This window comes from Ascaphus truei, chromosome 1, assembly GCF_040206685.1.
Source record: "Ascaphus truei isolate aAscTru1 chromosome 1, aAscTru1.hap1, whole genome shotgun sequence".
NCBI classification, from domain to species: domain Eukaryota; kingdom Metazoa; phylum Chordata; class Amphibia; order Anura; family Ascaphidae; genus Ascaphus; species Ascaphus truei.
The window spans coordinates 530,995,067-531,019,011 of NC_134483.1; the positions used below are offsets into that span (position 1 = coordinate 530,995,067).

The 23,945-nt window shown below is 43.5% G+C and overlaps 1 protein-coding gene across 3 annotated transcripts in view; it reads right to left on the reverse strand.

Moving 5' to 3' along the window:
• Positions 1-23,945, reverse strand: part of LZTS3 (leucine zipper tumor suppressor family member 3) — a 137,835-nt gene that overhangs the window by 102,509 nt on the left and 11,381 nt on the right. Inside the window, exon 1 of one of the 3 annotated variants that reach the window (XM_075572636.1) lies at positions 4,923-5,374. The exons of the other annotated variants lie outside the window; for them this stretch is intronic. The gene's annotated coding sequence lies outside the window, so the exon portion shown is untranslated. Of the gene's footprint in view, positions 1-4,922; positions 5,375-23,945 lie in introns of those variants that run through there. 3 annotated transcript variants of the gene reach the window in all.

A 23,945-nucleotide genomic window follows, 5' to 3' on the forward strand; every position in this document is an offset into this window, starting at 1 on the left:
TAATTATGACAATGTACTTGATAACTGCCACATACTACGGTACTACGGTTTGTTCTTCAATTGTCCCCAAAATGTGTCGTGGTCTAAATTGAAGCAATGTGAGCTTATGCACTAACCAAAACCAATTACTATTCTAAAACCACGAAGCATTGGGAGTTGGGTATATAACCTGGGTTTCAGAGCAACACTGCCTACTGTTTTAATAACATTAAAACAATTACAGTGATTATTATCATGATAATGTTTATTTGGTGGAAGAGCAGAGACAAAGCCAAATAGATCATCATAATCTTTTAGCTTGGACTGGTGTCAAGTATTTCAAGGTTATCCGCTGATCACGGGCACAGCGTTTTCACTACATATACTGTACATACACATGTCCAACTCCTTCTAATCCTACCTCCAATAAATCCCCCTTAGGGTACAAACCCAGCCAGTGGAGCACAGCAACTTCCGTATAGCTTTATAAAATGCACCATGCATAGTTTTTGCTGGCATTTCTACCAAATATACAATATGCATCAAAAACGATATTCCATAGCTATGGGTATCCATAGAGAAATGGGGATAAATGAACCTTGGTGTTCCCAAAACAAGTTCCGCTTAGTCAATTTCGCTGAGAATATGAGGATTAAAAATGTTCAACCAACATCCTTCCAGCAAGTATTAACCATAAACCACAAATCCATACAACGGGTTGGCAATGACAGCAATATATGTCATTGAGTACCTTTAATTTGCCAAGAGCATTACAATTACTGCAGGCTTCAGTCACCACTGTGGTGAAATCTCTGAAGCACCGTTCTGTCTCTCCATCTTCCATGGCAGCCTCCATGGTGGAGAACAATGATATTATAATTGCCTAATAACAGTTGGGTAAACTGAGGACATGGACATAAGAATGCCTGAGCAGTAGTAAGGACCTACTGTACTATGTACTGTTCTACATACTGTACTATGTACTGTTCTATGTACTGTACTATGCACTGTACTATGCACTGTTCTATGTACTGTACTATGCACTGTACTATGCACTGTACTATGCACTGTTCTATGTACTGTTCTATGCACTGTTCTATGCACTGTTCTATGTACTGTTCTATGCACTGTACTATGCACAGTACTATGCACTGTTCTATGTACTGTACTATGTACTGTTCTATGTACTGTACTATGTACTGTTCTATGTACTGTTCTATGTACTGTTCTATGTACTGTACTATGTACTGTTCTATGTACTGTTCTATGTACTGTTCTATGCACTGTACTATGTACTGTACTGTGTAATGTTCTATGTACTGTTCTATGTACTGTACTATGTACTGTTCTATGTACTGTTCTATGTACTGTTCTATGTACTGTTCTATGCACTGTACTATGTACTGTACTGTGTAATGTTCTATGTGCTGTACTATGTACTGTTCTATGCACTGTACTATGTACTGTACTGTGTAATGTTCTATGTACTGTTCTATGTACTGTTCTATGTACTGTACTATGTACTGTTCTATGTACTGTTCTATGTACTGTTCTATGTACTGTTCTATGCACTGTACTATGTACTGTACTGTGTAATGTTCTATGTGCTGTACTATGTATTGTTCTATGTGCTGTACTATGTACTGTACTATGTACTGTACTATGTACTGTTCTATGTGCTGTACTATGTGCTGTACTATGTTCTGTTCTATGTACTGTACTATGTACTGTTCTATGTGCTGTACTATGTGCTGTACTATGTTCTGTTCTATGTACTGTTCTATGTACTGTACTGTGTAATGTTCTATGTACTGTTCTATGTACTGTACTGTGTAATGTTCTATGTACTATACTATGTACTGTTCTATGTACTGTTCTATGCACTGTACTATGTACTGTACTGTGTAATGTTCTATGTGCTGTACTATGTACTGTGTACTATGTGTACTATGTACTATGTACTCCAGAGGTCGCCTTACAGCCTATTCATTTGAATAGCTCAAAGGGTGTTTTACGGCCACAGAAGGTGTCTTATGGCTCAGTAAATACGGGACAAGCGGACACACAGCTGTACATACATACACTATGTACATGTACATACGGACACACAGCTGTACATACATACACTATGTACATGTACATACGGACACACAGCTGTACATACATACACTATGTACATGTACATACGGACACACAGCTGTACATACATACACTATGTACATGTACATACGGACACACAGCTGTACATACATACACTATGTACATGTACATACGGACACACAGCTGTACATACATACACTATGTACATGTACATACGGACACACAGCTGTACATACATACACTATGTACATGTACATACGGACACACAGCTGTACATACATACACTATGTACATGTACATACGGACACACAGCTGTACATACATACACTATGTACATGTACATACGGACACACAGCTGTACATACATACACTATGTACATGTACATACGGACACACAGCTGTACATACATACACTATGTACATGTACATACGGACACACAGCTGTACATACATACACTATGTACATGTACATACGGACACACAGCTGTACATACATACACTATGTACATGTACATACGGACACACAGCTGTACATACATACACTATGTACATGTACAAATACGGACACACAGCTGTACATACATACACTATGTACATGTACAAATACGGACACACAGCTGTACATACATACACTATGTACATGTACAAATACGGACACACAGCTGTACATACATACACTATGTACATGTACATACGGACACACAGCTGTACATACATACACTATGTACATGTACATACGGACACACAGCTGTACATACATACACTATGTACATGTACAAATACGGACACACAGCTGTACTACATACACTATGTACATGTACAAATACGGACACACAGCTGTACATACATACACTATGTACATGTACATACGGACACACAGCTGTACATACATACACTATGTACATGTACATACGGACACACAGCTGTACATACATACACTATGTACATGTACATACGGACACACAGCTGTACATACATACACTATGTACATGTACATACGGACACACAGCTGTACATACATACACTATGTACATGTACATACGGACACACAGCTGTACATACATACACTATGTACATGTACATACGGACACACAGCTGTACATACATACACTATGTACATGTACATACGGACACACAGCTGTACATACATACACTAATGTCCATTCATATCTAACTTAAACCACTGACTCCATGAATCACTAACACATATTGTTTGTTTCCCGGACATGATCTGGTACAGCGCTGTGCTTTAAACAACACATCATTGTTTGCGACTAATGTATAATTTACCAGCAGTGAAGGGGTAGCTAAGCGAGGCCCCAAACAATATTTAGTTCCACTTAAAAAGCAAATCACATGTTAGAACAGTAGATTGTTAGAATGCTACAGTACACATGTACGATATCACATGTAATATATCACATGTAAAATACGGTATCAATAAAGTATAGTGCAGATAGTTACATAGTTACATAGATGAGGTTGAAAAAAGACGTACGTCCATGAAGTTCAACCCATGCTATATTTAGACGACCGATACTTTATCCTATATCTTTATTTACAGTATATTGATTCAGAGGAAGGCAAACAAATCCGTACTTACAGTATATTGATCCAGAGGAAGGCAAACAAAAAACCCCAGTGACATATCATCGAATGAAGGAGAAAAATAAAATTCCTTCCTGACTCCAAGAATTTGCAATTGGATTATTCCCTGGATCAACATCCTTCCCATGTTTACTTATTTGGTATATCCCTGTATACCTTTCCTTTCTAAAAAGATGTCCGACCTTTTTTTTGAACAAATCTTTTGTATCTGCCATCAGTCTCCATGTGTAATCAATTCCACATTGTAACTGCCCTTACTGTAAAGAACCCTTTCCTGTGTTGCTGGTGAAATCTCCTTTCCTCCAACCTTAAGGGATGCCCCCGAGTCCTTTTTACTGAAACCCTTGAGATGAATAGTTCTTTTGAAAACTCCTTGCACTGTCCCCGAATATATTTGTATATAGTTATCATATCCCCTCTTAGACGCCTCTTTTAGACAATATTACAACGATAGTTTATGTTTCCATATGCCAACAAGCTATGCAATACTGGACATAAACTAACCCTTGCATCAAGCAGCTCACAGTCCGCTGTACTTTGGCTTTGTGCTAGGCAGCTGCTATACAGGATTATTATCGTTTGGTTTGTCTTGAGCAGAAGTGGAGGTTGCCGCTGATGCTGTGATTATGTCACGATGCAGAATGGCTAAGAACAAACTGAGAGCTGAAGGGATTCAAAAAACAACCCAAGGCATCCGACGAAGCAATTCACAGCAATGAGTCTCAAGCACTTCTGAAAATTAAAGGGTTAATTCCATTTCCAATTTCAAACATTTAACAAGATGATGATGGTGTCGATGTGCTCACGCTTGCAGATCATACAGTAAAAAAACCATAATGTTCCTATTTACTGTAGGCTTGTTTTACTGTACGATCTGCAAGCGTGAGCTTATTTATATATATATATATATATATATATATATATATATATTATAGTTATTACAGTAATCTATAATATGTGTCTGTGTATACATGTATATGTGTGTGTGTGGTCTGATCATTTTAGAATACTTATATATGCTTCAGCAAAATACATGCCACAAAATAAAATCTTTATATGTATGTGCACTGTACATACACATCTAATCTCCACACAGCCTCCTAACCTCAGTTTGTAGACAGTATAAAATGCCCCTGCATACAATCAGAGCCTCTGATCTACAATAGTATTTAGATTCTGCCATCCATACTGTCCCCCTCCTCAGCCTCAGGCTTCCGGCATCCCTCACTTCTTACCTCTGCAGTCACACTTCTCCTTCCCGTTATAAGGCCCCGGCCAGTGCTCCCCCACTGCCTCCTCCTATCAGCACAGCACTGCCATCGCTCCACAACGCTGCAGCATGACCGACGTTTATCATCATCCTTATCAGATGGAGATGGTGAGAGAGATGGGGATTGCTGATGCTTTCTGTGCACTACAGGCGGTTCCATCCGCTTTGCCTTTCATATCTGTGCTTCTCTGTGTGTGTGTGTGTGTGTGTTGTGTGACTCTGAGTCACGTTGCTTTGCAGAACTACATGTTCAGCTGGGTTGACTGCCCGAGTGGGTTGATAGGTGGGTGTTAGAAGGCTTCTGTACCCTGCAGGAGCTCGCACGCTAACAGTTTGACAGTGAAGTCGTTTAGTATGGTTTGCACAAAACATTGGCCCCTATTCAATATGAAGCTATCTTCTCCTTGCTCAGGGAGCTCTCAGCTCAATCACTTGACGATCAGCCCTGACTCTCCACTGATTCCCCTTCTACCCCGTCACACCTTTTTGAGAGTATGCTCTGGCCTGAGCTAATGGGAAATTGCCATGCTTGTTAGTGTCTTGCGTCCCACAAATGATAATAACTGCAGTAAAATGATATTATTGAGTGAGGGCCAAGGTCTGCAACATTAAGCAATGCGTTCCTCTCCCTCTGGCAGCAAAGTGGTTAAAACATGACTTTCCAAAGATGTTACCCCACGTGGGAACTGCAGGACCAGGGCACCGCGTTCCCCGGGGTATAAGGGGACTGGGAGGTGCGTAACACAGCAGGGGATTTGCATGGCCTTTCTCTTTGAAAATGTGCAGTACGTTTCTGGTAGCGAGATTATAAATAACACTACGATCGATTAACGTCGAGTCGGCAGGACACGGTGATTAGAAGACTTGCAAATGAATTGCTGATTGTGTGCCAATTCCACTGCTTAAAATAAATAAATTATATATATATTTATACAGTATAAAAAACACAAAGGGATAGGCACACCAAAAATACGCAAAAATGTATTTTATTGGCCCAACGTTTCGGCCACCCTATGGAGACTTTATCAAGAGCAAGTTTTCAAAATATTGGGCCGGTAAAATTAATCTTTTCATATTTTTGGTGTGCCTATCCATTTGTTACTTTTGTACAGTACCTGACAGGTAGTCTGAGAGCAGCACCCTCTCCAGTAGTGTGCTCTATACTAAGTGTGTGCTCCAACCCCATCACATTATATATAGGTGCACTGCACATATACAGATGCAATGTATGTGTTTGTGTGTGTGTATATATATATATATATAGAAGTATACATTACCGCATAGCAGCAAAAAGGGAGACAGCACTCAGGTGAATGAAAATAAATGTATTAAATACAGCACATAACTCCATATATATATATATATATATATATATATATATATATATATATATATATATATATATATATATATATATATATATATATATATATTGCACCTATATGCTTTGGGGCAGGGTCTCCTTTAGCCTTATGTTGCCATTTACCTGTTGCACTTATTCCCATCGTGTGTATAATGTGCATTATCTACCTCCTATTGTAATGTTATAACGCGCTGCGTACAGGGTTAGCGCTGTATAAATAAAATGATACATACATTTATGTACCTAATCAAAGCTGTTTTTCAGGGTATGTTTCCCGTGTCTGCACTATTGGCCCAGTGCTCCCGTTAGAAAGCTGCTCAATGCTTCTATCACTGTATTAAAGAACTTCTTGACATGTGGCCCGAGTCCCACACACACCTCCGTATTCAAACCGGTCTGATAAATTCATCTGCAAAGCTTGGGGGATAATGAAAGACAAGTCACAGCCCCACCGGGTATCAGGCAATGTCACTGGATACAAACTTACAACCGTGTTTGGCTACTGGAGCATCTTAATTGGGTTTCTTTTCACTACTCACAGCAAACATCTGCCTTAGCTAATCATGTATTAATGAGTTCTGCATGAGGACGTCTAAAACACAAAAAAGGGCGCAGGAGGGGATGCAAAGGGAAAAAGGAAAAATTAGTAATAATGCCAAATAATTTAATAATATCATAACGACACATAACACATAAATAATAAAGAGAGGGGAAGGGTCACAAGGTCAATAGTTCCACTTCTCAAAGGCACCCATAAACACGGGGGGAAACCCCCCCCCCTATAGAGACACCAAAAAAACCTCCCCACTATCAGTCAATCCAAATGAAAAAGGAAGGCAGACAAGTCTTGTCCATGTCTGCCTTCCTTTTTCATTTGGATTGGCTGATAGGGGGAGGTTGTTTGGTGTGTCTGTATGGGGTTTTCCCCCCGTGTTGATGGGTGCCTTTGAGAAGTGGAACTATTGACCTTGTGACCCTTCCCCTCTCTTTATTTTATATATTAAATTAAATATTTTTTATTTATGTGTTATATGTCCTTGTGATATTATTAAATAATTTTGCATTACCACTAATTTAGCTTTTTTCCTTTGTATCCCCCTCCTGCGCCCCCTTTTTTGTGTTTCATGTTTCTAAGTGACCCCGTTGATCGCGGGAGAATAGGAGCAGCGGAGGGTCCTTATAACACCTTTGGGGAGAGTCTTTGGGGATAGCGCGCACTGAATCCATTATCTCTACCTGCATGAGGAAGCCAACAGAATAAAGTCCTTAAAATAGCAGTTGTAGTGCGCCTTCTACTGGGAGAGCAAGATTCTCTTTAATAGAGGGGCAGCCTCACTACATCCATGTTATATGTATAATATATTTATGCTTGAAGAACGCAGAGAAATGGTCACTGTGTTGCTTAAGGGGTTATTTTCTAAAAAATCAAGAGTTTATTAGTATGAGGGCAACTTTGGAGCAAAACCGGGGTATGTTCACTCTACCCCTACTTTAAGCATCAAAGCATTTTGCTTCGATGTCGTCCGTCAGCTCTATCTTGCAAAGCATGGGGATTATTCACTAACCCAGCTGCAAAACTGGGACAAAAGTCTGTGAAAAAGAACGGCACCTGATTTATCCAAGGCAGAACTTCCACTGCTTTCAATGGGATTCCTTTTCTTTGAAAATCTTTCTTCTTTTTTTTTGTTGCACTTTAGTAAATAGATCCCCATGAGACGTGGAGGAGTTACACGCATGCACAGATTATAATGAGATGTATCAAAGTCTCTCCGCACCATTCCATTGCCTTTTTATTTGCACCCTCAAAAATCCAACATCACTGAATTTGCGTAAGTCTTACATTACTGCATCGGATATAAACACACTTATCTCTATGTTGTGTGACAGAAACCAGGGGTTGGTAATAAACTCCATATACAGGGCTCCCAGGATACTGAACAGTTTCTGTCCTGTCTAAGCTGAACAGGGCAGCCTCGTGGTACAGGCACTCCATTCCACAGTTTGTCTGCAGCCTGTTTTCTGTCACCTGTCATGCTGATTAGAGTTCAGGTATATAAGACCTGTTTCCTGTTTCCTCTGGGCCCCGCCCAAGAGCCTGGAAGGCTGCTGAACTGCAGAGGGGTGAGAAAGCCTCTTTCCCAAATCGCTTCATTCATTCTGTTAGTTTGTCTAAAGACTGCAAAGGTACTTATTTTGTTGGTGGAAGTGGACAAGCCACTTCCAACTCTGAGTCAGGGACATCTAAGTTTAAGTTATCGCTCAGACGAGCAGCTTTTTGTTTGGCTTTGTTTTCTGTTTAAACTGTGGCAGTCTCAGTGCCTGGGACTGAATAAACCAGGCATAGCCTGTTTAAAGGAACAGTACGTGACGTCTCATCATTTAACCTACCCTAAAAGACCGTGTTCTAACAGTCCCGGACAGACGGCGGAGCCCCGGAGTAAGCCGTTTGTCACATATGGTGGAGAATGCGGGCAGAACACTGAAAGGTCTGGGGGTTAAAGAACTTTAAAAAAAAAAAAAAAAAAGAAGGTTTTTTTTTCTCTCTCTCCAAACAAGATGGAAGACGTGGTGAGTGCGCTGGTACGCAATGTCGCTGTCCAGAAAGACGCGAATGAAGCCCAGCAACAGGCGAGTGAAACCCAGCGACAGCTGTTAATAGCCCAGCAAGAGACTAATGCAAACCAGCAAGAGACAAACCGCCTGCTGAGAGAGGAGCAAAAGCGGTTCGCTCAGGGCTTACAGCAGGAACTCGAGATCCTGAGGGGGACTATCAGTAACCTTCCACTGGCAGAGGCAGCCCCAGTTCCGAAAATGACCAGGGCAAGCCACTACCTTCAGAAGATGGGACCCTCGGATGATGTGGAAGCCTATCTTCTCACGTTTGAACGCACGGCACAGAGAGAGGGATGGCCAGAAGCTGAGTGGGCTGGTCTAATCGCACCCTTCCTAAGCGGCGAACCCCAGAAGGCTTACTTTGATCTAGAGCCAGCCGAAGCTAACGTCTATGCAAAATTGAAGTTCGAGATCCTCGCCCGCCTCGGCGTAACCACGGCTGTTCGTGCCCAAAGGTTTCACGCATGGTCCTTCACGATGGATAAAGCCACCCGAAGCCAGATGTATGACCTCATCCACCTCGCCCGGAAGTGGCTACAACCCGAGATCAACTCAGCAAGCCACATCGTGGAACGGTTGGTCATGGACCAGTTCTTGAGGAAACTTCCCTCTGCCTTACGCCGTTGGGTCAGTCGGAGTGACCCCCACAATGCGGATGAGCTTGTGGCCCTTGTAGAAAGGTACAGTGCAGCAGAAGAGCACCCGCAACCCACAGTCATGGAGCAACCCCACTATCCGAGGTTCCAGGACTCTTCCAGAGACGGTAAAAGGGTACCGGGGTTAAGGGGCGCTGAAGAGCGGCGACCACCTTCACGCCGCTCCAGCAACAGTGGTTCGCACACTAAGGGCAATAGCCAACATGGGGAGCCGGGAAAAGGCTCTAAGTGGGACACAGACTATGTACCTAAATGTGTAAATTGTCATGAGAGGGGCCACACAGCAAAAATCTGCCCACTAAATGATGAGCCCATGCAATGCAACAGCGTGGAACCTTATTCGCTGTTGTCCCAATGTATGGGCCCTAGCCCAGAGGACCCCTTGAATAACCATCTGTGGGCATTTGTAAAGGTTAATGGTAAGAGGGTTCGGGCACTTCTTGACTCTGGGAGTATGGTCACACTAGTGTCCGAATACCTATTGCCCATTAAGAAGAAACAGGTAAACAGTTCACAAAGAGTGGCAATTTGTTGTATACATGGGGATAATCATGAATATTCCACTGTTGATGTTTTTTTTGAAACAGAATTTGGTTCTTTAGATTTCAAGGTGGGTGTTGTACCCAAACTGGCACATGATGTGTTAATAGGGACCGACTTTCCCCATTTTCTAAAAATGTGGTCCCCAGCTCAGAATAGCGCCCAGAGTTCAATAGCAGACCATAACGAAGTGTTAGAAGAAACAAATCCTTTCCCTTTTTCAGAAATGGAGGTTGACGAGGGCCCAAATAAGAAGGGGGAAAAGGAGGAGTGCTGTGAAATTCCCTTCCCCATCACTACTTTGGTAGGGAATACCCCAAATCAAGATGTTGATCAGGCACTTACCACCCCAGTACAGGATAAGACCCTCGCTGACCTAGAGGTCAGTCCTGGGAGTTTTAAGAAGGCCCAGTGGGAGGACCCCACATTAGCGGTAGCAAGGGGAAATATACGGGACCAGAATAGTACTCATGGCCAACCAGATAGGTCACTTGCTTACCCCTACTTCGAGGTAGAGAACGACCTAGTATATCGGGTTGATAAAAGAAAATCAGTTACAACTAAACAATTGTTGGTACCACGGACATTCCGTAACGTAGTATTACACCTCGCACATAGTCATCCATTGGGGGGACACCTAGGGGTGGAAAAGACAAAAGAAAAGGTTCTCCGAAGCTTTTATTGGCCTGGGGTTCTGGCAGAAATTACAAACTATTGTTCCTCATGCCCAGAATGTCAGATCACCGCCCCGTTCAAAGCATACCGCAGCCCATTGGTACCCCTTCCCATAATAGAGGTACCATTTGACCGGATTGCTATGGATCTAGTAGGACCCCTAATAAAGTCTGCTAGGGGACATCAGCATATATTGGTAATATTAGATTATGCTACCCGATATCCGGAGGCAGTTCCCCTACGTAGCACCTCTGCTAAAAACATAGCAAAAGAGTTAGTACTTCTGTTTTCCCGGGTCGGAATTCCTAAAGAGATCTTATCTGACCAGGGAACACCATTTATGTCCCAAGTAACAAAAGAGCTATGTAAACTCCTAAAAATCAAGCATCTCAGAACCTCAGTCTATCATCCACAAACAGATGGTTTAGTGGAAAGGTTCAATAAAACCTTAAAGAGCATGTTACGCCGGGCGGTCGATAAGGATGGGAAAAACTGGGACTGTTTGTTACCATACCTGTTATTTGCCATTAGGGAAGTTCCCCAGTCATCCACAGGCTTCTCCCCGTTTGAACTATTGTATGGCCGACATCCAAGGGGCTTACTGGATATAGCCAAAGAAACTTGGGAACACGAGGTTACCCCTTACAGAAGTGTAATAGAGCATGTTGCCCAAATGCAGGACCGCATTGCTGCAGTCCTACCCATAGTGAGGGAACACATGGAGAAAGCTCAAGAAGCACAAAGGAATACGTATAATAAGGGTGCTAGGGTCAGAATTTTTTTTCCAGGTGATAGGGTACTAGTTCTGGTTCCCACCGTGGAGAGTAAATTCCTTGCTAAATGGCATGGGCCATATGAGGTCTTGGAAAGAGTGGGAGAAGTAAATTATAGGGTAAGGCAGCCAGGTAGGAGGAAACCTGAGCAAATTTACCATATAAACCTACTCAAGCCCTGGAAAGATAGAGAGGTCTTGTTAACCCTAGTACCCCCAGGTCCGTCAGAGAATCAAGAAACTGACCCAGAGGTTAGCATAGCTGAAACACTGTCCGTGCATCAGAAACGAGAGGTCCAGAGTTTAGTGAGAAGGAACAAAGAAATCTTCTCTACACAGCCAGGTAAAACTAACGTAATTAAACATGACATAGTCTCTGAACCGGGGGTCCGAGTTAACCTTAAACCGTACCGAATCCCAGAGGCCAAGAGAGAGGCTATAAGTTTAGAGGTTAAAAAAATGCTAAAACTAGGCGTAATTGAGGAATCCCAAAGTGGGTGGAACAGCCCTATAGTTTTAGTCCCAAAGCCAGACGGTACAACAAGGTTTTGTAATGACTACCGGAAACTAAACGCGGTGTCAAAATTTGATACTTATCCTATGCCCAGGGTAGATGAACTTGTAGAGAGACTGGGCAAAGCCCGATATCTCACAACCCTAGACCTAACAAAAGGGTACTGGCAGGTTCCCCTCACAGAAAGGGCAAAAGAAAAAACAGCCTTCTCAACCCCAGACGGCCTCTTTCAATATAAGGTGCTGCCTTTTGGCTTACATGGAGCTCCCGCCACATTCCAAAGAATGATGGATAAAATTTTAAAACCACATGCTCGGTACGCTGCCGCCTACCTGGATGATGTGGTAATCCATAGTGAAGATTGGCAGTCCCACCTTCCAAAGGTCCAAGCTGTGCTCGACGCAGTTCGGTCTGCTGGACTAACTGCTAACCCCGCTAAATGCACTATTGGTCTGGAGGAGGCCAAGTATCTGGGGTATTCTATTGGTAGAGGGTTACTCAAACCACAAACACTCAAAGTAGAGGCGATACAAAATTGGCCAAGGCCAGTCACAAAAAAACAAGTAAGGACCTTTTTGGGGTTAATTGGCTACTATAGGAGGTTTATTCCCAATTTTGCAACTAAGGCAACCCCACTAACCGACCTCACAAAAGCAAGAGGACCGCTAATGGTAAAGTGGTCCCCCGAAGCCGAACAGGCCTTTAGAAGCCTGAAAGAAGCTCTCTGTGCCCAACCAGTGTTGGTCACACCTGACTTCTCCAAAGAGTTCGTAGTCCAAACCGACGCATCTGAGGTAGGGCTGGGGGCGGTACTCTCCCAGGAGTCTCAAGGGGAGGAGCACCCAATCCTTTATTTAAGTAGGAAACTAAATCCCCAGGAGAAAAATTACTCCATAGTCGAGAAAGAGTGTCTCGCAATAAAATGGGCTGTAGAGACACTCAAGTATTATCTGTTGGGGAGAAAGTTCCGATTGGTCACAGATCATGCACCCCTTACCTGGATGTGTCAAAATAGGGAGAAGAACGCTAGGGTGACCAGGTGGTTCCTAAGCCTACAGCCCTTTAAATTTTCTGTGGAACACAGGTCGGGGCACAAACATGGCAATGCCGACGGGTTGTCAAGGATGCACTCCCTAATATCCATGGTCGCTCACCCCTCGAGGTCTGAGCTGGGGGGGAGGATATGTGACAGAAACCAGGGGTTGGTAATAAACTCCATATACAGGGCTCCCAGGATACTGAACAGTTTCTGTCCTGTCTAAGCTGAACAGGGCAGCCTCGTGGTACAGGCACTCCATTCCACAGTTTGTCTGCAGCCTGTTTTCTGTCACCTGTCATGCTGATTAGAGTTCAGGTATATAAGACCTGTTTCCTGTTTCCTCTGGGCCCCGCCCAAGAGCCTGGAAGGCTGCTGAACTGCAGAGGGGTGAGAAAGCCTCTTTCCCAAATCGCTTCATTCATTCTGTTAGTTTGTCTAAAGACTGCAAAGGTACTTATTTTGTTGGTGGAAGTGGACAAGCCACTTCCAACTCTGAGTCAGGGACATCTAAGTTTAAGTTATCGCTCAGACGAGCAGCTTTTTGTTTGGCTTTGTTTTCTGTTTAAACTGTGGCAGTCTCAGTGCCTGGGACTGAATAAACCAGGCATAGCCTGTTTAAAGGAACAGTACGTGACGTCTCATCATTTAACCTACCCTAAAAGACCGTGTTCTAACAGTCCCGGACAGACGGCGGAGCCCCGGAGTAAGCCGTTTGTCACAGTTGATACACAGACCCCCAAACACTCCCCCCCCCCTCCCTGGCTGCAAAATGAAGGGTCAAAAACTGTGCAAACACTGCACCACAATTATGGAAGGAAAGGAATCCCATTGGAAACAGTGGCAGTTTTACATTGATAAATCCAGTGCAAATATTTTAGACTTTAATATTTAGACCCATTATTGCCCCATGATGAAACTATATTTAATTATGGGAAAGTCACGTTACAGCACAAGACAGTATCCAATATGTGTGGTTACCAACTACATATCGAGTTTTGTCAAGCTAACTCCGTGTTACATAGTTACATAGTTACATAGTAGATGAAATTTAAAAAAGACGTACGTCCATCAAGTTCAACCTATGCTAAATTTAAACAACAGATACTTTATTCTATATCTATACTTACTTATTGATCCAGAGGAAGGCAAACAAAAAACCCCATTAAGGGGAAAAATTAATTCCTTCCTGACTCCAAGAATTGGCAATCGGATTAATCCCTGGATCAACATCCTTCCCATATATACTTATTTGGTATATCCCTGTATACCTTTTTTTTTAACAAATCTATTGTATCTGCCATCACAGTCTCCATGGGTAATGAATTCCACATTTTAACTGCCCTTACTGTAAAGAACCCTTTCCTTTGTTGCTGGTAAAATTTCCTTTCCTCCAACCTTAAGGGATGGCCCCGAGTCCTTTGTACTGCCCGTGGGATGAATAGTTCTTTTGAAAGCTCCTTGTATTGTCCCTGAATATATTTGTATATAGTTATCATATCCCCTCTTAGACGCCTCTTTTCTAATGTAAATAAATCTAATTTAGCTAGCCTCTCCTCCTAAGTTAGATTGTCCATCCCCTTTATTAATTTGGTGGCTCTTCTCTGCACTCTCTCTAGTTCCATAATGTCTTTTCTTAGGCTTGGTGCCCAAAATTCTACTCCATATTCAAGGTGTGGTCTTACTAATGCTTTGTAAAGGGGCATAATTATGTTTACTTCCCTTCCATCCATTGCCCGTTTGATGCAAGATAAGATCTTGTTTGCCTTTGCAGCTACTGCATGACATTGGGCACTATTGCTAAGCCTGCTGTCTACAAGCACTCCTAAATCCTTCTCCATCAAGCATTCCCCCAATATATCTCCATTTAATTTGTAAGTCGCCTTTTTATTCTTGCATCCCAAATGCATAACCTTACATTTATCTGTATTAAACCTCATTTGCCATTTACCTGCCCACGTTTCCAGTCTCTCCAAGTCCTTCTGAAGAGAAATTACATCCTGCTCTGATTCTATTACCTTACACAATTTAGTATCATCAGCAAAGATGGAGACTTTGCTCTCGATCCCAACCTCAAGGTCATTAATAAACAAGTTAAAAAGCAGGGGTCCCAGTACCGATCCTTGAGGTACTCCACTCACGACTTTAGCCCAACCTGAAAAAGTTCCATTTATGACAACCCTCTGTTGTCTGTCCTTTAACCAGTTTTCAATCCAGGTGCATATATTATTACTGAGTCCAATTTTCTTTATTTTGTACACCAACCTCTTGTGTGAAACCGTATCAAAAGCCTTTGCAAAATCTAAGTAGACCACATCAACTGCAATACCCTGGTCTAAATTCCTACTTACCTCCTCAAAGAAACAAATAAGGTTAGTTTGGCAAGATCTATCCTTCATAAATCCATGCTGACTATTACTAATAATTTTGTTTTCCATTAGGTATTCCTGAATATTATCCCGTATTAAACCTTCAAGTAGTTTCCCTACTATTGAAGTCAGGCTTACAGGTCTGTAATTCCCCGTGTGTGATCTAGCTCCCTTTTTAAATATAGGCACCACATCTGCTTTACGCCAATCTTGTGGTACTGAGCCTGTGGAAATGGAGTCCTTGAATATTAAATATAATGGTTTGGCTATTACTGAGCTTAACTCCTTGAGAACTCTTGGATGTATGTCATCGGGGCCAGGTGCCTTATTTACTTTAATTTTTTCAAGTCGCTTATGAACTTCTTCCTCACTTAACCAATTGGTCATTAATATGGAGATTGTGGCTTCCTCCTGTGGCGCTACTATTGAACTTGATTCTTCCCTGGTAAACACAGAGGCAAAGAATTTGTTTAATACCTCAGCTTTTTCCTTATCTCCAATAATCTGCCAGCCCATCTCACACTGAAAGGGTCCTATATTTTCTTTTCTCATTTTTTTGTTATTAAGGTACTTAAAGAACTTTTTAGGGTGTTGATGTGAGATGTATGTCTGAATGTATGTATATCTTTATTTATATAGAACCATTAATGTACATAGTGCTTCACAGCAGTAATACACAGAATAATCATATAAATAACAAATAACACATGATGGGAAGAAGCGCTTCAGACATAAAAGTGACATTTAGGAAAAGGAATCACTGCCCTGAAGATATTTCCAAAAATTGTCCTCCTCGGCGCTGGACTTCAATCCATGCTCAGTGCGGATGTATATAAAAAACACAGCGTACAATATCATATAGTGCAATAAATAATGAACAATAACACCTCCGGGACTGAATAATTGGAACGAGATGTGTATACCCAACAATAGATCACTTGTGGATCCTATTAGTCATTTCTGCAGGAATTAGGTGAACTTCCTTAGTGCAAAAGGTATCACTCAACTATGTAACCCCTTTACTAACAGCACTTAGTGCACACCAACACACCAGCACTGCCTGATAATAGGATATAACTTACAAAAGGGTATAACTTGATGACAGGACAAAGTCTGCAGATCACTAGATATCCACAGCAATCCAGAGAGAGAACTGCTGGATATTCAAAATGAAAACCTTCATTGCAGATGGTCTAAATATAGAGATAGATATTGCTGCTTTCCTCTGATTCCCCATCCTTGATGTATTTTAGCTTTTCAGCTTTTTAGCTTTTTGCCATTTTCCAGGATTGTTTCATTAGTGTTACATTATGAATAAATATATCATTATACAGTCTAATATTTGTAAACAGTTTTGATCAAAAGGTGATCAGAAAGGTTCCCCCTCTATTGAGCACTCAATCCTGAGGTGGTCTGCAAGTGGACTGAAAATTAGCCCTGTAGTAATTACTACAAAAAACTGGTAAGTTGCCCAGAATCACCGCGGAAATCAAAAATAATAAAATTTTATTCATTCTACATAGAAGGCTAAAAACACATATACATTATTAAAAATCCCCATACTAATGTGGCAGATGAGTAAATGATCCCGTAATAGAGAAATACAGTAAATGTATATCTCTATATACTCATATGACATCCAAATATATGCTACTAATGTAGTGTGGCTACGATCATATAGGTATTGAATAGTATATATAATTCCTATTTGATATGGCTAGTGTGATAAAGTAACGTTTGATCTGTGGATAGATAATGCTATTGCGTATGTGGTATATCAGACAAACCGTAGGTGGCAAAAATCAGATCAATTGGAGTTCAAATCTCAGTCAGTTGTGTTATGGCTCTGCCTAAGGGTACTCAAAAGCAATGCTGCAAATGGTATTACCAAACTCAGCTATTGGATTGTAGCTAGTGCAAAGATGTTATCCCTCCATTATGCCATAGAGAATGTCTAATTGCAGCTGTAGGCTAAGTGCAATTGTGGAAGTTGTTGTGGATAGCAATGATGTATTAGACTGCTGCAATAGTATGTCCTTAGATCTTACGTATGCAGGGAGTAACCCGGTGTTGTCATAAGGTAAACGCAGCATGTACTGCCATATAACATTGTTAAAACTGTTAATATTGTAACCTTATCCTCCAGAGCACCTTTCACTCTACCTGACTTTATTGTAATTATGGTGATGCGGTCTCACTCATCTATGCACAGTCTAATATTTGTCATGTTTTTAAGGTTGGGCGTTCTCTATTTTCTCTACATTTTCATGTATTTTTATTAATATAGTTTTTTTATCTATGTATTCCTATATCTATGTATTACTAATAGAGGTTTTTGTTCCCACTTTGAGGACTCTCATAGTCTCATCTTTCGAAGGAATTATGACCATTAGAGTGTTTTATGCATAAGATATAGGAATAGCTTTATGATTGTGCAATATGTATTTTAAGTATTTATATTAGATTTTGTATTATTGTTGTTTAATTAAAGATAGTGTAATGTGTTATATTTCTTTGCATATAAGCTGTATACTCTAAATAGGGCATTGCATATGGTTGTACTATGTAGTGTTATGTACAGCAATTACCCATGAGGGGTAGGTCTACTTAGACTGCAAGGATTAGCTAATGCATACTATTTAGTTAACATCACCCAGTGTCAATCGGATATCGACTCCTGACGAAGCAACAACTGCGAAACGCGTAGAGTCGAGTCTCGGCAGTCTGGTGAACTGGATCCGGTGAGCCTGACGTCATCACGTGGTGACGTCGGCTGGAACGCCCGAGTGGAACGCGGAAGTCGGTGGAACACCAGGATCGCAGGGACTGATTGCGCACCAGCCCCTGTGTGAGAGCTCCGACGACCACAGCTCTCAGAGCTCCAATCGCCGGGAAAACAAGTCAGCCGCCTTTCGTACAACGCCCGTGTTGAGGGTTTTTATGTGAGTTCACAGTGTTATCTTTTATGTGTATACCAATACACTGTTACCCTCTACACAATCCTGCCTGCATCTCTGTTTCTTTGCATCTGATGTGAGAGTCCATGCGAAGTTGCTTTCCACTCTGCATTCAAGCAACCAAACCAAATTGGCTTCACGCACAAGTCTTTTCCCTCACCTTGGGATTTCAAAGCTTGAATATCTGCTTACAATTGTGAGTGTGCATGTTTTGAGGACAATACATCTATTGAGCCCCCCCAACCCCCACTACTTGCTTATACAGGATGGCACTGGGTGTGTTTTCATTTTTTCCATGTATCAACTGACGACTTGTGCTCCCTGAATAGCCAACCACATCTGCACCGAGCATGGAGTGAAGTCCAGCGCCGAGGAGGATCATTTTTGCAAAGACTTTCGTGATAGGATTTGGATAATCCTAGGGACCTCCTGGCTGCAGGACTTCGTAACTAAGTGGAAACTCAACACTTACTGCACGTATATTATTTATTATGTTTTATTTTATATTTGCATTATAATACGTTATTTGTAAACATATCATTTATATTTTATATGCACTCATTTTTTGGGGGTATAGCACTACAGTTGTGTATCTTTCTAGTTTCCCCCTGCCCCAAAGAGCTTACAATCTAATTGGTAGGTAGGAAGTACGTACAGAGACAGTAGGAGGGCGGTCTGGTAAGTGCATCTGCAAGGGGCCAAGGTTGATGTATGACATGTATAGTGTCAGCCACAGAGCTACTCATATGCTTCGTTAAGGAGGTGGGTTTTAAGATTGTAGTTCAGTTGTCCAAGCCTCTGTTTTTCACGGACGTGCAGGAGTAACCAGAAACACGGCACATTGGGGGTCAGTGCTAGAAAACAATGACTAGGTCGATATCTCATGATGACGAGCTGTAAGGCTGGAAAGAAACTGGTCCCCATACAAGCCCTTCCTTGTGCGCAGAAAAGATCCCAATTACCTAGTGGCATGGCATGCTGGGAGTTGTAGTTCTGATACTGATATGGTATGAATGCACCCTGAATACGTGGCCATCAAACAGATACTGTGAAGCCAGTTGAATGCACTTTTTTCTCAGCACCGGGTGTGCCTATCCGCTGCCTCTGCCTTGGCACATCCTGAAATTATTTCCTTGATCAAGATCTCATTGATGACTCGCTCTGTACAATTACTGAAGTGACCTATGAATCCAATTAGAGATGGTATAGACCAGGGGTAGCCAACTCCAGTCCTCAAGAGCTACCAACAGGTCAGCTTTGCAGGATATCCCTGCTTCAGCACAGGTGGCTCAATCAGATTGAGCTTTGCAGGATACCCCTGCTTCAGCACAGGTGGCTCAATCAGATTGAGCTTTGCAGGATACCCCTGCTTCAGCACAGGTGGATCAATCAGATTGAGCCACCTGTGCTGAAGCAGGGATATCCTGCCAAGCTGACCTGTTGGTAGCTCTTGAGGCCTGGAGTTGGGCAGCCCTGGTATAGACACACACTCCGCCGTGGATGTTTTCTCGTGGAAGAGGCGTGTATGTGTGCTTGTGTATGTGTGCTTGTGTATGTGTACATGCTGTGCTTCCTTAATATAACAATCTTGACTAAAGCCGATGCATTGCTCAGCTCTAAAGCACTATTTATTTGTCACTGCAGCCATCTGGTCGGATCCTAGAGAGCTTAAGACAAAGCATCTTGGTTCACTCTAGAAAAGTGAAAAGGGCATTTCAGGAACTGCAATGTTTCAATCAAGGCATTGCAGAGAATACAGATGCTAAAAAAAATTGATAGTCATAGAAGACCCATCTGGCATTAACCTGGATCCTCTGGATCAATAAGTAAGTATAGATATAGGATAAAGTATCTGTTGTCTAAATTTAGCATAAGTTGAACTTGATGGACCTATGTCTTTTTTCAACCTCATCTACTATGTAACTATGTAACTATGTAACTATGCAACCATTTCACTGCCAGAAACGGAAGGCAGCAAACTGGTTAAGAGGGTAAAACAGGTCACTTGCTAATACCCTCTAGCAGTGACATTAAAACATGCAGTAACATGGTGTCACAATGACACAAGAAGAGCTCAAACATTCAGCATCGTAGCCCAATGCAGGAAAAAAGGGGAGAGAAAAAAACTAAACAAAGACAATGCAGAAGTTTATATTGTAGAATCCTAACATCCGCACAGAGGTCCCGGCTGCCCCAACAATCCAATGTAAGCAGCAGTTACTTCTCAAAACCTGGCAGGAAGCGGCCAAAATGAACTCTATTTACCTTGATTCTTGAGTGCAGCTAATTTTCTGGTACCTGACAACAGGAGCTGACCGGTGAAATATGTGCTGTTCTCCTAATCTAGGCCTGCACAACATACGGTCCACAGGGAGTGCGGCCCGCCTCTCCCCTTCTAAGGAAGGATAGCGCTCCATCTGTGTGATGCGCTCCACGCCCCCAAGCACAGGACTGACGCGCTCCCTGCATCCTGCGCAAGGCTGACGCGCTCCCCCCATTCGGCGCAGGGCTGACACGCTCCCCCCACCCGGCACAGGGCTGATGCCTCTCTCCCCCCAGTATGACGCGGTGATGCACCCCCCCAAGCCTGCTTTACGCGCTGACATGCCCCCTGCTCCCCAGCCCGCTCCAATACCAGAAGTTGACAAGCTGCCCTGGTGCGCGCCCCCCACCCCCCATTCCTCCTGGCTGAGGCCCGCCGCCGCTTCTTCTGCCGCCGTCACGATCAGGTAGGCATGTGGGGGTGGGGGGGGGGGGGAACTACGGAAGGGTGCTGGGGGACTGCTGAAGGGTGCTAGGGGGAGAGCTGAAGGGTGCTAGGGGGAGAGCTGAAGGGTGCTAGGGGGAGAGCTGAAGGATGCTAGGGGGAGAGCTTAAGGATGCTGGGGGAGATGAAGGATGCTGGGGAAGATGAAGGATGCTGGAAGAGCTGAAGGGTGCTGGGAGAGCTGAAGGGTGCAGGGGGAGATGAAGGGTGCTGGGGGAGATGAAAGGGGGTCATTGGAGGTATAGGGGAGGGTCATTGGAGGTGCAGGGGAGGGTCATTGGAGGTGCAGGGGAGGGTCAGTAGAGATGCAGGGGTGGGTCAGTGGAGGTGCAGGGGAGGGTCAGTGGAGGTGCAAGGGAGGGTCAGTGGCGGTTCAGGGGAGAGTCAGTGGAGGTGCAGGGGAGAGTCAGTGGAGATGCAGGGGAGGGTCAGTGGAGATGCAGGGGAGGGTCATTGGAGATGCAGGGGAGGGTCATTGGAGGTGCAGGGGAGGGTCATTGGAGATGCAGGGGAGGGTCAGTGGAGATGCAGGGGAGTGTCAGTGGAGATGCAGAGGGGGGTCAGTGGAGGTGCAGGGGGGGTGATTGGAGGTGCAGGGGAGAGAGATGTGTGATGCAGGGGGGAAAGTGATGTGAGGTGCAGGGGGGGAGTGATTTGAAGTGCATGGGGCGGAGAGTGATGTGAGGTGCAGGGGGGAGAGTGATTTGAGGTGCAGGGGGGAGAATGATGGGAGGTGCAGGGGGGGAGAATGATGGGAGGTGCAGGGGGGGAGAATGATGTGAGGTGCAGGGGGGGGAGAGGAATGTGAGGTGCAGGGAGGGTGGGATGTGTGTGGTGTGCAGTGGTGTATTGTGTGTTTGATGTGGAGGGGGAGTATTATGTGTGTGGGTGAGGTTGAGAGATGGGGGTATGAGAGATAGGTGGGGAGTATCGCAAAGGTTGATAGTGAGGGGTTCTGGGGGAGATATGAGGATGATGATGAGAGGTTCTGGAGGAGAGATGATGATGATTTTACCCGTGCGGCCCAAATTTTTTTTCCTTGGAGCAGTTTGGCCCTTCTCACTTTACGAGTTGTGCAGGCCTGTCCTAATCTATTCAAGAGCTCTACTGCCAACGCACCGAGGAATAATTGTGTGAGAAGAATTCAGGTCACGCTGTCATTCCGGCAGGAGAGCGACACTGAGCGTTACTGAGATATCAGTCAGGCAAACTGGAATGTTACTGACAAAAAATCTATTCCGGTATGTTACTGCCTGTACTGAAATAATCATAATGCATTGTCTTGTGGTGCAGGTGAATGCACTGCAATGCACAGTTGAAGCAGCAAATCCCAAAATAAATGTTGTGAGCTGCTTTGTGCTTCTGTTCATTGGTTCGCCAGCATGACATAGTATGTATGGCACTGTGGTTTGGAAGGTGTTATATGGTGTGCGGAGCCGGGCGAATAAGCCTTCTTCTGCAGAATTTCCTGACACCTTTTTCCAACCATCTTCAGAACATATTGGCGGTTTTAATATGGATAAAAGAGCTGCTGAAAAAAATGCACCTCATCATGTTAGCTGTTGGGGTTTTTTTTTTAATGCAAATGTATACATTTGCGGATTTCTGTCCATACAGCTCATGAAAAATCCCTCAGTCTGCGCCGTGTTGATTCCTCATTTCATTGATTGTAAATGTGCCGCCAATTATATCATGGGGAATTTCAGCCCAAAAAGGCCCGATCGGCCACTTTGGCTCATACAGAATCAACTTCTTACTATTATCATGTTGTTTGAATTGTTTTCCCGCAGTTTTAGAAAAATTACTTCCAGAAATACCAAAAACCCATGAAAGTTAAAGAAATGGCTTCTGACTTTTCATGAAAGCAAAGATGCATGACTCCGCATACAGGCATAACCCACATAACGAGCCACGGGGGAATAAACGACATTTCTTCCTGTTCCAGGGAAGCAGCGCCTGCCGGTGCTCCCGGCTACTGTATTTTATCCCCACTACTGCATTCTATCCCGCCTGCTGCATTCTATCCCGCCGGCTGCATTCTATCCCGCCTGTCGCATTCTATCCCGCCTGCTGCATTCTATCCCACCTGCTGCATTTTATCCCGCCTGCTGCATTCTATCCCACCTACTGCATTTTATCCCGCCTGCTGCATTCTATCCCACCTACTGCATTTTATCCCGCTTGCTGCATTCTATCCCACCTGCTGCATTTTATCCCGCCTGCTCCATTGTATCTTGCAGTGCTGCATTCTATCCGGCCTGTCGCTTTCTATCCCACCTGCTGCATTCTATCCTGCGTGCTGCATTCTACCCGGCCTGACACATTCTATCCCGCCTGTTGCATTTTATCTCACAATGCTGCATTCTAGCCCGCATGCTGCATTCTATCTTGCAGTGCTGCATTCTATCCCACCTGCTGCATTCTATCCCGCATGCTGCATTCTATCCCGCCTGCCGCACTCTATCCCGCCTGCCGCACTCTATCCCGCCTGCTGCATTTTATCTTGCAGTGCTGCATTCTATCCTGCCTGCTGCATACTATTCCGCCTGCTGCATTCTATCCCGCCTGCTGCATTCTATCCCGCCTGCTGCATTTTATCTCGCAGTGCTGCATTCTATCTCGCAATGCTGCATTCTATACTGCCTGCGGCATTCTATCTCACAGTGCTGCATTTTATCTCGCAGTGCTGCATTTTATCTCGCAATGCTGCATTCTATCCCGCCTGC